Consider the following 16,607-nt stretch of genomic DNA (forward strand, 5'->3'; position numbering starts at 1 on the left):
ATTTGAAGATGTGCCTAGATTTGAGGATGTAGTACCCAGATTATTCTCCATAATTGTATCATCCACATCAACATCATCCATAATTGCATCATCTACATCCATCTTATTCCTAAGACATCATCTTGAATGTTTGTCTTGTTAGGAACTGAGAAGGACAACTGAGAGGGGGGGTTGAATCAGTTGTCAATAAATTTCAACCCAAATCAAATTATTCCAATTTAAAACTTAGTGTCGGTAAAACAGATTAATAGTTATATTTATAGTGGTATAATTTAATGTATGAAATAGAAAAGAAAACAACATCCATAACACATGACATAGAGATTTTGACGTGGAAACCCTATAAGGGGAAAAACCACAGTGGGAAACCTTACCCACAATTAGATGACACTACTGCAGATAGTATGTGAATACAATAATGGGGTTTTCACATGTAGAAAGGCCAACTGCCTAGAGCCTACTGCTCAATCACAAAATAGGAGTCACACTGACTACAATTGGATGGTTAAATCCAATAAATAATGTAATGCTTCAGAATAGCATCTACAATGATGGATTCAGTACCGATTTAAGCTCTGACCATGAGTGCCAAACACCTTCATAACCTTTCCTTCAACCTTCAGATAATATCTGCATGATTCGCACAAGGATCTGCTCTTTACAATGATCTTCAATATTCACACACACTCATTTGCATATATATATATTATGATCTTCAATAAGATCTAACAATCATTTATACAAAATCTAAGACCTCAACAAAAGGTCAGCTCCCTAAAGGTATTACAATTAAATCAATTACAAAATAATTCTTATTGCGATACAATATGTCGACTCAATACATTTACACATTATCCAATCAATAAACCATTTCCAAAACATGTTGTGCTGATCTAGAACATGATATATTGTACCACTGCATAACCTGGACCTATATGCCGGTAAAGGCAAATATGTGAACCCGATCAGACCAATAAGCAAAACATCAAATCCAAACATCCAATTCATGTCTTTGACATAATAAAATGATCTCCAGATGATAACAAGTCATCATCAACTTCTTGAGTTGTCGGTGAAACATATACCAGTGACTGTGCATAAACCAATATCCATACTGGGACCACAATGTGTCGGTTCAACAACAAACCAATATAACCAAAGTGCCAAACCAACAATGTAGACCTCCAGAAGGATAAGTGTTGACATAAATGACAAAACCAATGCAACACATGATGAAGTCATCCATAATACCAACAATCTCCCCCTTTGGCATTTATGGCAACACTAGATGGAAAAACATCTGAGTGCCAAAACAGAATGCCAAATACCAACATGTCTCTTTCATTATTGTGGATCCATAAGCATCAAGATTATTCATTTGTCAAATCCTCATTCTTCTATCTCTTTGAGGTTTGACCTCCTTCTCTCTTTCTACTTGAATTTCCTCTGCGGTCATTTCTCTCCTCTGTTTCTTCTTTTGACGTTGTTTAGACCCCATGAATAAAAAATTATGCAATGATTTCCACCTTCAAAAAATTGATCTAAAATTACAACAAAAGAGCATCCAAAGGACAACTAGATCATAAAATATTGTAAAAAAAACCACAGAAAAAAAACATATTTTATCAATTCTAATAATTCCTATATATATATATATATATTTGAAAGAAAAACTAAACAGGATCCCATTTCGAAAATAGGATCCAGTTTTGTTTTGGTATTTTTTCTTAATTAAAAAACTAAACAGGATCCTGTATCTAAGACGGTATCCCATTTAGGATACAAGATCCCGTTTCTAAAAAAATGAATTTCGACCCAGTTCTTGCTTTGGAATTTGGCTTGGAAAATGGTTTGGAGAGTCGAACCTTAAGCTTGGACCTAGTTTGACTTGAATCTTGAAGGCCAAATCAATCTTCATACAAAATAATGACTTCAAAAATATATTTGAACAGCGAATTTTCAGATTTTTTTTTTAAGTAATGAAAACCCATTACAATAGAGGTTGTCTAGATTCCAAATATGTAATTTTTTAAAAAAATGGATCAATATTTTTATTTTTAAAATAATTTCTAAAGAAAGAGGTCCATAAACTTGAAATAACAAAGTATTTTAGTTTTTTAATAGCTTTTTTGTCTTTAAGTTTTTTGGAATTTTTTTTATATCGAATCAATATAGAGACAATTCTATACAGTTTTAAAAAAATAAAAAAATGTTTTAGTTTAGGTCAAATTATATTTGTCGTACACGAGTATTTTTCAAAATAGTGATTATGCCCAATAAAAAATTAACAAAAAAAAAAGCAGAAAAAATTACAAAAAAATATCATCATCAAAGGTGAGTGAGTTACATATCTTTTCCCAAAAGGATTCAGAAAAATACTTTCATTTAGGTCAAATTATGCTTGTCGTATACGGGCATGGTATGGTCCTGAAAAGTGACTTTTAAACTATAGGTTTTAGTAATGAATATTCAAATTTAATTTTTAAGATTTGGCTATTAAAATAAATTACATATTTGGAAAGTAGACTTCAAGCACTAGATTTTCTATTACTAACTATTTTCAAGATTCATTCTTTAAGTGCTTCAAATTTTTAGGTCAAATAGGGAAAACACTACCACTTTTTGGCCAAAAAGTGGACTCAACTTCTTGCAAACACCCCACAGGTTCAAACCCTTCGCTTGCGCTAGGGGGGATTATTTCAAGGTGTGTACCCTTGGTCTCCATAGATTCTATAATTCTAGGGTTCTATTGGGCATTAATAGGTCAATCTTTTGGTGCAATGACAATCATACTTCTAACAGAATCAACAAGCTGTTTAAAACAACTCATAACCATTACATCAAAATTCAAACTAACAATATATTTCCTAATAGAAATGAACACATTGTTTGTATGTGAATTATTAAATGGCTTGAAACATGTTGTCAATATTTACCAAGTAGATTGAGTGGACCCATATGATATGCCACTTAATACACCACAATCTTTTTTTATTTGTCACCACAAAGACAAGCCCTTTAAATAACCTACACAAAGAATTCACATATTAATCTTTTGGCCAATAAGAATTGACAATCAATGTTAAATCCTCCTTTTTATTTATGACTATGGATAAAGATGTGCATCTTCTAACTTTTTGTGTAGACCAAAATAATATTGGGCACATCAATATCCATCTCATAGCATAATTCATTGTCATAAGGGTGGACCCCTTAAAATTTTGCATATCATCCTTTTGACTAGTAGTTGTTAACTTGTGTTGCCACATGTCAATTATATTCCACTTTTAACCACCACCTTGAGTCAATGAATCTTGAGAATAATCAACAACTCACATTGATCAATAGATGATATATGGTAAGAAGTAAAATGACAGAAGCATATGTGAGAGCACCTAACTTTGGTTTTTTTCATATATGAACACTGGTTACCAATTTACTATTATCGCATGCATGGTTATCGATAATTTATTAAATTATCAAATTGATATTCAAATCAAATTGAGTTAATCCCTCTTTTATATTCATCAAGTATTAAATGTATTAGTGACTTATTAAACAAGACATTAGATATCTTTTGATAGGTTAGCAAGTAGGTATTAATTTTTATCTATTAAATTCTTTAATAAATTCAAATATTAGGGTCTAGCAATTACTAGGTTGGATCATGTGAGTAAGAAAAAAATGTCTTTGAGCATATGTTTGATGCCCTTTTTATAAAAATATCAAATGAAATTAAAACCCACTAGAGATTATGTTCTCTAGATTCCAAATATGTAATTTTTTAAAGATTTGATTATTTTGTCTATTTTTTTATTAACTAGTACAAAATACTTTTCATATGGAAAAAAAGTTAAGAAAATGATAAGTTTAGGTCTAATTATGGTCGCCATACATGAGAGGTTTTTAAACCAGTAATTACAGCAAATAGAAAATTAATTAAAAAAAATCCTCATCAATCTTCAGTGTCTTATAGATCTTTTCCAAAGAGGATTTGAAAACAACTTTTATTTATGTCAAAATTGGTGGTCATACACATGCATGGTATGGTCCTAAAACAAACATTTTTAAATAGTGGTTTTTTAGAAATCCCTTATGAAAGTCAATTTGTATTATCTGGGCATTAAAATAAATTACATATTTTCAAACTAGACTCTTAGTATTGCATTTCATATTATTGACCTTTTTCAAAATTCGATCTCTAAGTGTTTCAAATTTTTAGGTCAAATGTGGCAAATTTTGAAAAATCAGAGAAAACACTTCCACTTTTTGGCTAAAAAGTGGACTCAACTTATGCAACACACCCTTTACTCATTTAATTTGAATAGCCGAACAATATTATGCCTATGTGATGACTAAAAAGGTACTTAGAGGTTTTTTTGAGAAAGTAGGAAAAGGATCCTTCAGGGCACAAGGATGAATTTTGACCAAGTAAATCTTCCTCAATACATGTTCCAAAACTTTAGGAAGCTACTATAGCACAAACGAGATGCCTAGAGGTCATTGAAAGAGGTTCTAACTATTGCATACATAGGATTGTTATGGGGTGAACTCACAAAGCTGGTTCCCACTTTTGCCAACGAAGGAAATTGGCGAAAGTGAAAAATTTTGTTTACGAGGGGTTCGAGCGAAGTGGGGGTGTTCGAACGGAATACCCTTTGGGGTTCGAGCGAAGACCCCACTTCGCTCGAACCCCATCTTTCGAGCGAAGCACCTTTAATGCCCTTTTATGTCATTTTTCAATTATAGCGCGGGGGTTCGATCGAACCCCCCTTCATTTGAACCCCCCTGAAAATAGGGGGTTCGCTCGAACACCCCTTTGTTCGAACCCCTTTTTTAACACTTCTCTGAAAATTTCTACCTTTTTTTGCAAATTTTTGGCCTTGAAACCTCTAGTTGAAGGCTAAAATGGAATGATCTTGACAACCCAAAATGTAGTATTATAGTCCTCGAAGCAAGCTTTCCAATGAATATAATTTTATTACATATTGAGTTTATTATGAACTTGTTTTTTAAATTTTACCAAATATAGGTTTTTCACCGAACATGAACTTCTTTGTTCAACGCATTGAGAAAAATAGGAAACTAATTTTTAAAAAATCTGAAAAATATCTAAGCCCTGGGTATTGATGTCTTCTTTCTAAAAAAAAAAATAAAATTGAATTTCGATATATATAGAATAAGTTATGTGTTCAAACGTAAACCTATGTCTGAATTATGACTAGTCGGACTTCAAAACTTAATAAAATGAAAAATATTGAACATATCACTATCAAACCAACTGCAAGCCCTAGATATTGATGTTACAAACCAAAATTCGAAAGAATTGAGTTTTTATCATTTATAGAAAAAAAGTTATGAGTTTTGGGAGACACATCACTCTTAAAAAATGTAGTTTGTTGTAAAAAACTACTTTTCGAGGGAGATGGAAAAATTAAAAAAAAAATCCTTCAAAAAAATTTGAAAAAAATATATACAAAATCTACAGACAAAATTCTACAAATCACTAATTTACATCATCTTCAAATTCTTAATAGTTTAAAAGTTATAGTTGTCGGAAGTTGAAGATTATTTTAAAATTGTTCATCTCAGTGTCAAAAGTGGCAAAAAAGTGAGAACCATTATTGTGAGTTCACCCATGGATATAGAACTTGTTTTTCAAGCTATAAGCTAGTTTTGTGGCTTTGATTCAATTTTAGATCAAGAAAATAATTATAATACTTTATGAAGAATAAGAAGAATTTCTGGGGAGAAGCACGATTTCTTTTGCACCAAAAGATCAACTTGTTAATACTTGATCTAACCAAGAGATTTAATGAATCCATGAGATGTGGTGAAATCATGTCACAAACCCGAGCACTATAACACACAACACAAGGAGACCAAGGACATACACCTTGCAACAGTCCCACCCCCTCCCCACCCAATGTAAGTGAGGGGTTTACAAGTGACATGGCTTAACCACCTCCCATGGATTCATTAAATCTTGTGGTTGTATTGGGTATTAACAGGTTGATTGTTTGGTGCAATGAAAACTATGTTTCTAACAAGTGGTATCAGAGAATAGGTCAAGTGTTCAAACCCCTCGCTTGCACTGGGGGATAGTTGCAAGGGGTGTACCCTTGGTCTCCTTGTGTTGTGTGTCAGCATAGTGATTGAGTTTGCAACCTATCTTAACCACTTCCAATGTATTCATTAAATCATTTGGTTGTATCGAACATTAACAAGTCAATCTTTTGGTGCAACGACAACCATGTTTCTAACATTTCAATCAAATACTATTTCATCAATTGAAATAAAACAATTTTTCTTCTTAGTGTGTTACTTTATTATATGCAACTTCATGATTGATGTATGTTTATGTGATTTTTGTACTAAATCCTCCAATATATGTCTCATCTTAGCATCTCTAGGAAGGGAAACACATTTTCTTGCAGGTTGTGAGTTGTGTATGAGTGTGGATAACATGGAGGCTTCACTTAGTGAACTTAGGTTATATCACATGTGTTCATGGCATACTAGAGAACCCACCTATTTTCAAAAAATATTGCCCTGGAATCCTTTTTTTCCACCCCTCCCAATACACAACTTGAATAAAAAGCCCCCTATTTTCACCAAATATTGCATTTTTTCATAGCCCAAATTAAAAACCCCCCTATTTTCACTGATAGGAAATATATTGTACCCTCATTTTTAGGATATTAAACCCCCCAATATGAATGCAAATTATATGATATTGCCCAACCAGTGACACCCACATGGTGGATAACTTGTAGTTGTGAGAAAACCTTCCTTTTCCTTCAAAACTATTGAAACATCCAGCCTCCTCATGAAATGCTAATGCATAAATAGGTGAATACTCTTGAGCTGTGTAAGGACCATCTTGGGCATTGTATGATTGTGTATTAAAACTAAAATACTAATCTCAATAAATATTTGATGCATCATCATAGTGGATTATAATTTTCATTTCAAGTTATCTCCTTTCCTTTTCCTGTGGCCAACCTCCAAGTGGAAAAAGAATTGGCTGTATCCAAACTAGATGAAGTTTTTGATGAGGAAGGAAACCTGGTTGAAGAACCAATCGACACCATTGATGTCGATGCCCTGTATGTAGAAGATATCACTCAAGACATACCTTTTGAGGGAATAGAATAGGGGCAACAAGCCGAACATGGTGGTGAGCAAGCTAAGGACACACAGGAAGCGGCTCGAGAACAGGAAGAGAAGAAGAAGAGGGATGAAGATGAGAAAAAGAGAAAAGAGGAAGAGAAGAGAAAAGAGGAAAAGGAGAAATGAAAAGATGAAGAGGAGAAGAAGCAAGAAGAGGAAAGGAAGAAGAAAGAAGAAGACGATAAGGAAGAGAAGAGGAAGAAAGAAGAGGAAGAGAAGAGGAAGAAAGAAGAGGAAGAAAAGAGGAAGAAAGAAGAGGAAAAAAAGAAGAAGAAGGAAGAGGAAGAAAAGAGGAAGAAAGAAGAGGAAGAAAAGAAGAAGAAGGAAGAGGAAGAAAAGAAAAAGATGGAAGAGGAAGAAAAGAAGAAGAAGGAAGAAAAAGAGAAAGAAGAGGAGAAGAGGAAAGAAGAAGATAGGAAACAGAAAGAAGAGCAAGACAAGGAACAAAAGAAAGAAGCAGAGAAAAGGAAGAAGGAAGAAGCAGACAAGGCGGCAAAAGCAATGGAGAGCACTCAGATGGAGACTCTGAAGGCAATTGGGAGTCAAGCCAAACTGGCTGATATCTCTAGTCCTATCGATCTCCAATCTGCGAGTGAGTCAGACCTTATGCAAAGCATCAAGGTTTCTCAAGAGTGCCTTGAGATCATTCACAGGAAAAAGGAACAAGACATAATTCAGGCGGCTGTAGACACCCTTACCAGTTTAATCCCCAGTACCAATCTTCCTGACACTGAATCATCACTAGCATAGCTCAAACTACTATGACTATAGTGGATGATCAGGTGTAGAGCCTGGAAGAAGCAGCTGAGGCAAATGTCAAGAAAGAGCACCAAAAGGCTCTTAACATTGCTCTGGTGAAAAATATGAATGAGCTTCGGTTTGAACTGCTGAAAGACCAAAAGGACATAAGGAATGCCTTGGATGAGGGAAACTTGCTACTAAGCAAAATCTATCAACCTCATCTGTTCTGCGATGATGTGCTAGCCAAGAAGCAAAAGCTTCAAACGGACTTATAGTCCTACGTGGGCACATTTAAGACACCTTATGATTCCTTTGCAACATATGGGCAAACCATTCACCGGTTCCAGATCCAGTCAGTCAAAATAGAGCAAGAGATCAATACATAATCTAAAGATTTGTAGGGGCTACAATTTGTTTTACTTCCATGTCTGCATATTCTTCAGAAGTGTTATCTGAACCTAGATGCCTTGACAGTCATGCAAGAGCTGAGCACAGTTGATGCCATGGAGGAACAGGTATACTAGATGCAAACAGAAAAAGAAGTGGCCACCTCCTTACTTGAGTCCTGGTCTCTATCCATGAAACAATTTTTGCAGGACTATAAATCAGTTTTTGACAAATATTATTCATTGTTGTCATAAACTTTTTTATATATCAAATGGAAATAGGGTTGTTCAGCGGTACTTTGTCATTGTTGGCAAAGGGGGAGAAGTATCTGTTTTTGTTTTTAAAAATTTTGATCTTCTGATACAGGGGGAGAAGTACTCTATCTATTTTGAAGACAAATAGGGAGATGTATTTGTTTTTGAAATTTTGATTTATGCTATATGCTCTGATGTCTCAATGATTATGCTCTGTATGCAAAATTGCTATACATTGTGTTGATTAAGGGATAGTGTATATGCTTAGGGGGAGCAATTTTGTTAATGGCAATTTTTTGTTGTAAAACACTTAGATGTCAAAATTTTATTTTCCTAAGTGTTGCCATCAATGCCAAAGGGGGAGATTGTTGGCATTTTTGATGTTTATGTTGTGATTGTCATTGATGGACACACACTTGTATTGAGATCCCCTTTATATGTATGAGCTAGAGCTCAACCGGTATTTGTTCCAACCGATATGTTGTATTCTAGTCTTTAGACTAATGATTTTGCAGAATGTGTTTCCCTCAAAAGATTGTGCTTTAGACCTTCAACCCAATAGACATCATCAACACTGCTCTTCCCATTAAGAGAAATAACTCCCTTACCTTTAACCATAAAGGATGAGTCATTGCCATATCTAACAGCACCGCCATCAAATTCTTTCAAGGAAAGAAATTTGCTCCAATCACCGGTCATGTGATGTGAACAACCACTATCAATGATCCAATCATCAGAATTATCCATCCTGGACACTAGTGCTTTCTGATTTGATATCTCTTCCTTAATAGCTACAAACACAATATCTTCACTAGCATCATCATCAAACTCTTCATCAGTAATACCACTGTCAACTGCTATAAGACAATCTCTCTTGCCTTTACCCTTATACTTCTTGAATTTGTCTCTCTTGTATTCATTTTCACTATTAGTACAATTTGCTGCCATATGACCAATTTTGTTGCATGCAAAACATTTTAAAGGTAATTTACCTCTATATTTCCCAGTGCCTCTAGGCAATCATTTTGCCAACAATTCTTCAAGTTCTACTAAGCTGTCTTCATCATCAACATCTTTGCTGGATCTATATTCATAGCCATGAAAAGTATCTTTACTTTTTCTCATAGATGGGTTAGAGACAGAAGCTCTGAAAGTAGATTCTTTTTTCTATACACTAACATCATAGCCATTTAATTTAAAAGTAGTATGTTTTCCAATGATAGAGTCAAGAGTTACCTTAGTTTTGTCATTGGATTTCAACTCCTCAATAGCTGCAACTTGAATAGCATAGACCGGTAACAGGGTTCTCAGTACCTTACTGATTACTGTGGCATCTTCCACTTTCCCTCCTGCACTCTTTATTTCACCAACTATCTCTTTTATCCTTTGACCATATTGTTGGATATTCTCACCTTCAGACATTCTCATGTCATCAAACTTTCCTCTTAAACTATCTTCTTTAGCAATGTTAACATGTTCATCACCGCTATAAATCTCTTCAAGTTTTTTCCATACATCATATGCAGTTTCAATACCATGAACATCTACATATTCAACATCAGATAGGGAACTTATGATAGCCTCTAATGCTTGATGATTCTCTTGTTGTTCATTCTTCTAATCATCAGTCATAATTCCAGTACGTGCAACAGACCAAATTTCTACATGATCCCAATACTGACTTCCAAGACTCTTGATGTAAATCTTGATTTTGTCGCTCCATATCCTATAGTTTTCTCTGTTGAACTTCAGACCTTCCTTCTTCATCATGATCTACAAGATCTTTTCATCAAGCTATTAGGCTTTTAGGTAAAGAGGACATGAGATGCTCTGATACCAATTGATGGTATCATGAAAGGATAAGTATCTGGTAGATAACTGAGAGGGGGGGGTGAATCGGTAATCCAAAAAATTGATACAAACTTCCCAAACTCAAACTTAAACACACAAAGTAAACTTTCACTTGACAAGATCAATACTCATAAGAATACTCAACATCAACCAGTTAATTTTTATACCAACTTAACAGTAAACAACTTCAAACCTTGTAAACATCGAAATGCTTAACCATATATTAACATATTCAATCTCTCAATGCTTCCAGTTATCATGCCTTATCAGAATAGTTAAGTAGTTAATCAAATCAACACATAAGATCATAACCACAAAAACATTCACCATATGACACAAATATTTATACGTGGAAAACTCAAATAGGTAAAAACCACAGTGAGATGAGACTCACAAGATAGCTATCATGAACTCTTTTGAAGTTCGCCTTGTTAGGAGCCAAGCCTGTTAAAGCTTTTACAATAAGTCATGTTAAGAACTAATCCTGTTAGGAATCACCTGGTTAAGGGATTTTAATAATGGCTTGATGAAAAGAAAAATACCCTGTTAGGAGTAATCTCGGTAGAGGATTTGAAAATCCAAGCTAATTGACCACCTTGTTAAAGGATTTAAGAAGTAACCAAGCCTATTAGAGCTTACCCGATTAGGGGATTTCAATTCTTCTGTGATTGTTAGAAAACAACAGGTTTTCTTGATTTGTCTGAATAACACTACATTTTCTTGATCAGATCCTTTTAAGCTTCAATCTACCTTTACACAAACTGCAGATCCATTCACCGGTTAGGCAACCAAAGACTCAACCGATTTCTACCAATTTTGCCAACACATTAACACAAAAACTTCATCGACCTTAAATACAAATCAACTAGTCGGTAACACAAAAAAAACCTAATTCTCTCATAGAGATTATAAACAAATTGGTTCAAATGTGACTATTGGATTTACATAGCAATCCATACATATTCTTCAAGAAAATTCCAACCGCTCCATGATCACCGCTTCATCGGACTTGTAACTCATCGCGCGCTATGCATTAGATGCAATCCACTTTTCTCATTCCCTAGATGATCAAACAAACAAATGTTCCAAAACAATCTGAACTTATCCTCATACAGTGATCACACGTGTCTCCATCTTTACCGCTCAACATTAGATCTTATTTCAACAAATCTTGATTGACTAGGGTTTATCAAAAACAACTGGTAGAGTTTACCGGTTAACTAGAATAGAAAGAGTTTAACCTTATACACCGATTCACCTTACAAACTTACATACCGACTCCCAACATCTTCCACAAAGCCTTTCCAACCAGTTACAAGATAATATCAATAATAGCAATAACATTATCAATATCATAAATACCATTACTGGTTCAACTGACATTAATGACAACATATCATATCATTAATACAATCTTTATGCAAAATGCCAACAATCTCCCCCTTTGGCATTGATGGCAACACAAATAGCAACGCCTCTGATTGTTGTTGTGGATGGGTGAATAGGAATCCTGGTTAACATTACCAAGTATTCACCATACACTGTCTGTCTTCAGCCTATCGTTGGATTCTCTTTTCTAGTCACATAATTCTTCTCATCAATCACATAATTCTTCTCCCCCTTTGACAACAATCTAGAATTGAAAGTAAAACATGTAATGTTAAATTTTCATTGTGCATCAAATATCATTCTGCAACTAGATGCTCCCCCTGTGGAATACATCCACTTCTACATCAATCCATGTAAAATTCTATAAGTGATTCAGGGACTAATGCAATTAGCATCATGCTCAACTAACTTCATGAAGGGGTACAACCCCTAGTTGTCTTCTAAGACACTCAAATATAGTCTTAAGCAGAGGTTTGGTAAAAATATCTGCAAGCTACTCCTTGGTAGAAACATGATCTAAGATAACATCTTTACTTTGAACTTTTTCCCTCAAAAAGTGATAATTCAATTCAATGTGCTTGGTGCGAGCGTGCAAAACATGATTCTTAGAAATATTTATGGCACTTGTATTATCACATAAAATCTTTATAGGTTCTGAGAGCTTCATCTTAAAACCTTCCAAAATGTGCCTCATCCAAATAGATTGTGTGCAATTCATATAAGCTCCAACATACTCAGCTTCAGCAGTAGATTGTGAAGTACAACTCTTCTTCTTACTACTCCATGAAACTAGCCTTCCTCCTAGAAAGAATGCTCCACTAGTAGTACTTTTCTAGTCATCAACATTTTCCTGCCCAATCAGCATTTGTGTACACCTTCAAATCAAAATTTCCTCCATATGGATACCATAATCCATAGTCAACTGTACTTTTCAAATATCTAAAAATTATCTTGGTTGCTATCAGATGTGCTTCCTTTGGATTTTTTAGAAATCTAGCAACAATACCAACCGCATGGGCAATATCTGGTCTGCTGTGAACAACATAGTGTAATTTGCCAATCATTGACCTATATTCCTTTTCATCAATAGAATTAGATTCATCTTCCTTGGACAACTTACAACCTTTAACCCTTGGTGTTCCAACTAGTTTACAATCACTCATGCCAAAAGTCTTCAAAACCTCTTTCACATACTTAGATTGAGTAATGAAAATACCATTTCTCATTTGCTATATCTATAAGCCTATGAAATTTTTTATTTCCCCTACTAAAGACATTTCAAATAACCGTTGCTCATGACATCATTACCTCCAAATATAATATCATCAACAAATACTTCACTCACCAGTATTTCATCTCCTTCAGACTTGAGATAAATGTTACTTTCATCACTGGTTCTTACAAAGCCTATCTTCATCAAATGTGTATGAAGCCTTTCATACCATGCTCCGGTTTCCTGCTTTAATCCATACAATGCTTTATGCAATTTGCATACCATGTCTTTCTTATCTGTTAGAGTATAACCATTAGGTTTCTCTATGTATACCTCTTCTTCCAATATCCCATTCAAAAATGCAAACTTAACATCCATCTAGTAAACCTTGAACTTCTTATGGGCTGTAAATACAAGTAAAGTTTTAACACCTTCCAGTCTTGCTATTGGTGCAAAAGTTTCACCATAATCTTCTCCTTCTTACGCATATCCTTTGCAAACCAATCTTGCTTTGTTGCGAACTACAACATCATCATCATTTAACTTGTTCGAAACACCCATTTAGTACCTATAAAATTCTTGTTTACTGGTCGGGGTACCAGGGTCCAAGTATTGTTCTTCTCAATTTGATCCAATTCCTCATCCATAGCTTTTACCCAATGATCATCACCAAATGCCTCCTTAGCTCTTTTGGGTTCAATGGTGGAGATCATGCAAGAGTTCTCTTTTATTCTCCTTCTAGTTAGTACTCCCACATCCTTATCCCCAATAATCTGCTCAGGACTATGGTTCACTCTCACATACCTAGGAATAACATGATCATTCTCTTCAGGTTCAAATTCTTCATTATCTTCTTCTTCTAAAATTATTTGTTCCAGTTGAACAAGTGCACCAGGATTTTCTTTACCGGTTTCTTATTTAATAGTTTCAGGTTGCAAAAGAAAAATGTAACAATCTTCATCCCATTTCTCTGAATTGGTTCCTTCTGAAATTTCAAGACATTCATCTACACAAACATCAACACTCTCAACAATTATATGTGTCTGGTTGTTGAAGCATTTGTAGGCCTTACTCTTGGTAGAATAGCCAAGAAATATGCCTTCATCACTCTTAGCTTCAAACTTGCTTATATAATCACCTCCCTTAATAATACATTTGCTACCAAATATCTTAAAATAGCTAACATCGGTTGATCTGCCATACCAATATTCATAAGGGGTCTTGTCCTTACCTCTTTTTATCAGAACATGGTTCATTGTGTATATAGTTGTACTTATAGCTTCTTTCCAAAATGTATTTGCCGCACCTCCTTGTATCAACATTATCCTAGTAGCTTCAACCACTGACCGGTTGTTCCTGTCTGTGATACCATTCTGCTGTGGTGTCCTAGGTATAGAAAGTTGTCATTTGATACCATTCTCATCACAGTACCTAGTGAATTCTATAGAAGTAAATTCACCGCCTTGATCTGTTCTCAAACATTTTATCTTTTTGCTACTTTATTTCTCAACTAAGGCTCTGAATGCCTTGAATTTACCAAAAGCTTCATTCTTATCCTTCAATAATGTGACCCACATCATCCTTGAACAATCATCAGTGAAGATCATGAAATATCTATCACCTTGGATGCTTCTTGTTCTTATTGGTCCACATAGATATGTATGAACCAAATCTAACAAGTGCTCTGCTGAGAAGGACTTGCTCTTGAAAGTTGAAGAAGTCATCTTTCCTAACTGACATTATTTGCAAAGAGAATTAACCAGTTTGTCTAGCTGAGGTAGACCTCTTACTATTTTAGACTTGCTCACTTTAAAAATGTTATGAAAGTTTATATGAGAAAATCTCCTATGCCAAAGCTAGCTATCATCTATCTCTGCAATCAAACAGTTGCTAACTTTAAGATTAAGATAAAATAGATTACCTCTAGTCTGTTTCCCGGTTGCAATCAATTCACCTTTGTTGTCAAAGATTTTGCACATACCATTTCTAAACTCCAGTGGGTATCCTCTGTCATTAAGTTGTGCCACACTCAGAAGATTGTGCTTTAGACCTTCAACCCAATAGACATCGTCAGCACTGCTCTTCCCATTAAGAGAAATAAATCCCTTACCTTTAACCATACAAGGTGAGTCATTGCCATATCTAACAACACCGCCATCAAATTCCTTCGAGGAAAGAAATTTTCTCCAATCACTGATCATGTGATGTGAAAAACCACTATCAATGTTCCAATCATCAGAATTATCCATCCTGGACACTAGTGCTTTCTGATCTGATATCTCTTCCTTAATAGCTACAAACACAATATCTTCACTAGCATCATCATTAGACTCTTCATTAGTAATAACACTGTCAATTGCTATAAGACAATCTCTCTTGCCTTTACCCTTATACTTCTTGAATTTGTCTCTCTTGTATTCATTTTCACTATTAGGACAATTTGCTGCTATATGACCAATTTTGTTGCATGCAAAACATTTTAAAGGTAATTTACCTCTATATTTCCCAGTACCTCTAGGCAATCATTTTGCCAACAATGCTTCAAGTTCTACTAAGCTGTCTTCATCATCAAAATCTTTGCTGGATCTAGATTCATAGCCATGACAAGTATCTTTACTTTTTCTCAAAGATGGGTTAGAGATAGAAGCTCTGAAAGTAGATTGTGATTTCTATACACTACCATCATAGCCATTTATTTCAAAAGTAGTAAGTTTACCAATGATAGAGTCAAGAGTTACCTTAGTTTTATCATTGGATTTCAGCTCCTGAATAGCTGCAACTTGAATAGCGTAGACCGCTAACAAGGTTCTTAGTACTTTACTGATTACTGTGGCATCTTCCACTTTCACTCCTGCTCTCTTTATTTCACCAACTATCTCTTTTATCCTTTGACCATATTGTTGGATATTCTCACCTTCAGACATTCTCATGTCATCAAACTTTCCTCTTAAACTCTCTTCTTTAGCAATCTTAACATGTTCATCACTGCTATAAATCTATTCAAGTTTTTTCCATACTTCATATGCAATTTAAAGACCATGAACATCTACATATTAAACATCAGACAGGGAACTTATAATAGCCTCTAATGCTTGATGATTCTCTTGTTGTTCTTTCTTCTAATCATTAGTCATAATTCCAGTAGGTGCAACATACTGAGTTTCTACATGATCCCAATAATGACTTCCAAGACTCTTGATGTAAATCTTCATTCTGTCACTCCATGTCCTATAGTTTTCTCTGTTGAACTTCAAACCTTCCTTCTTTATCATGATCTACAAGATCTTTTCCTCAAATTGTTAGGCTTTTAGGTAAAGAGGACATGAGATGCTCTGATACCAATTGATGGTATGATGAAATAATAAGTATCTAGTAGATAACTGAGAGGGGGGGTTGAATCAGTAATCCAAAAAATTGATACAAACTGTAGTCACATAAATCTGTCCAGTTTAATTAAATGAATATTTGCTATTTATTTGATTAAAAATCCACTAGCCATCAGTTAATTAAATTAAATATTTAATTAATTCATCTTCAAATATTCTCCTATTAATTAAATAAATTATTCAATTTATTTTAATTCATTCATTCAACCAAAC

The sequence above is a fragment of the Cryptomeria japonica genome, unplaced genomic scaffold (genome assembly GCF_030272615.1).
Source record: "Cryptomeria japonica unplaced genomic scaffold, Sugi_1.0 HiC_scaffold_37, whole genome shotgun sequence".
Taxonomy (NCBI): Eukaryota; Viridiplantae; Streptophyta; class Pinopsida; order Cupressales; family Cupressaceae; genus Cryptomeria; species Cryptomeria japonica.